The sequence below is a fragment of the Octopus bimaculoides genome, chromosome 21, assembly GCF_001194135.2.
Source record: "Octopus bimaculoides isolate UCB-OBI-ISO-001 chromosome 21, ASM119413v2, whole genome shotgun sequence".
Classification (NCBI taxonomy): Eukaryota; Metazoa; Mollusca; class Cephalopoda; order Octopoda; family Octopodidae; genus Octopus; species Octopus bimaculoides.
This window is the reverse complement of record NC_069001.1, coordinates 14,138,221-14,140,561: the sequence shown is the minus strand read 5'-3', so window position 1 is coordinate 14,140,561 and position 2,341 is coordinate 14,138,221.

Below are 2,341 nucleotides of genomic sequence, written 5' to 3'. Positions count from 1 at the left end.
TGTTTTTTGTATACATTATTGGATATTTGTTTTTGTCATTTACTTTTTATATTCCTTGAGTAAAAAAAAAAAAAAATCTTCCCTCCCCCACCCTGTCAATCACAACAACAACAACAACACTAATAACCATTTCTTAAATAGGCACAATGCCATACATGGATTTTAAGAGAATAAAGAGTATTATAGTTTATTTATAATAACTGCAGTGCTTGTCTGATCCTTTATTTTATCGATTCCAGCACTCTACTAATTCTTTCAGTACAGTGCCATGACAATAATAACTGTTTCTACAATAAGGAGGAGGCCCTAGTTAATTACATCAAACCTGATAGATTTGAACTCAGAATCTTTAAAGTCAGAAGAAATGAGGCTAACCATTTTATCTGATGTGCTAAGTTCTACTATCTTGTCATCTTAATAATGGTTTCCAGTTTTGGCACAAGGCCAGAATTTTCATGGGGGAAGGGTGTTAGTTAATTATATCAGTCCCAATATACTTGATTGGGACTTTATTTTATCAACCCCCAAAATGAGGACAGGCAAAGTTGGTCTCAGAACATAAAGAGCCAGAAAAAATGTCATTAAGCATTTTGTTCAACTCTCTAAGGATTCTGCCAGCTCACCACCATGATAATAATAATAATCCTTTCTATAATGACACAAGGCCTGAAATTTGGGGGGTGGAGAGGAGTTGATCACATGGACCCCAGTATTTCACTGGTACTTAATTTATCAACCCTGAAAGGATGGAACTCAGAATGCAAAGACGGACAAAATGCTGCTAAGCCTTTCACCCAGCATGCTAACGATTCTGTTAGTTCGCCACCATAACAAGCTTTTCCACTATAGGCACAAGGCCTGAAATTTTAGGGGGAAAGGGATAGTTGATTACATCAATCCCCAGTGCCTGACTAGTGCTCTTTTCATCAACCCCAAAAGGATGAAAGCAAAGTCGACCTCGGGGGAATTTGAACTCAGAATGTGAGGATGGCTGAAATACCGCTAAGCATTTTGCCCGACATGCTAATGATTCTGTCAGCTCACCACCTTCATCATAACAACAATAATAATAATGGTTTTAAATTTTGCTACAAGGGCAGCAATTTTGGCGGAGGGTGTGAGTTGATGACATCGACCCCAGTGTTCAACTAGTACTTGTTTTATTGATCCTAAAAGGATAAAGTTGACCTCGGCGGAATTTGAACTCAGAACATAGCAACAGGCAAAGTACCACTAAGCATTTCGCCCAGCATGCTAACAATTCTGCCACCTCACCGCCTTCACCATAATAATAATAATGAAAGCTAAGCTAGTTCCAGATCTAGTGACATGATCCAACTCAGTGTCAGTCATTTAAGGATATTTTCATAGGAAGGGAAGGATGAGGGGAGAAATAAGGAGCAATGGATGAGGGTCACTGTGGTTGTAGGTAACCTGTTGTCAATGCAACCTGCTACTAGTAGTGATAAAGATGTACAGCTATTTTTCTCTTCTGTGTGTGTGTGCCTGCATTTATTTGAATGTAGTCTGTTTGCTCTGGTGTGCTGAATCACTGAATCACTTCAATGGTCACACCAAATCAAGAAAGTAGTCCAAAGAAGGTACTGTCTTCCAATCACGAATGCCTGATAGAAACACCATTGTAAAGGACACTGGGGCTTATTTGAAGAACCAATGGCCAACTATTGGGCTTTGGGAACAAGGCAACTTGAAGAGAAACTCAATTCAAGAGGGGCTGTTGATAGGCACAAAGGCCCCCAAATTTTGGGAGTGGTATATAGTCAATTATGTCGACCTCCTCACCCCAGTAATTTGAGCAGTACTTTATAAACCTGTTGTGGCGAATGCCCCCAGGCAAGAAGTGATCTGGTCCACTACTAATAAATAGTGGACTGATACAGTCAGTAGTTTCAGTCAGCGAGGTACGCTGTTAGGGCCAGTCCCCCAGAGACGATGAAATACACCGTCAAAATGCAGGACATAACAAAACCTCTACAGGTTTAGAGATAAAGGGGTGTAATTGGATACCACCAAGTATGATGACGATTTGACTAAGGACTGGCAAACCAGATGGCTGCACAAAGCTCCAATCTGATTTGGCAGAGTTTCTACAGCTGGATGCCCTTCCTAACGCCAACCACTCTGAGAGTGTAGTGGGTGCTATTACGTGCCACCGGCCAGTCAGGCAGTACTGGTAACGGCCACGCTCATGGAAAACTTCCAAAAATCCTTTACCTGACACTCAGCGTTACAGAAGGTTTTTATATACTGTGTGTGTATGTATATATATATAATGTATCCATGTGTGTGTATATATATATATATATATATATATATATAT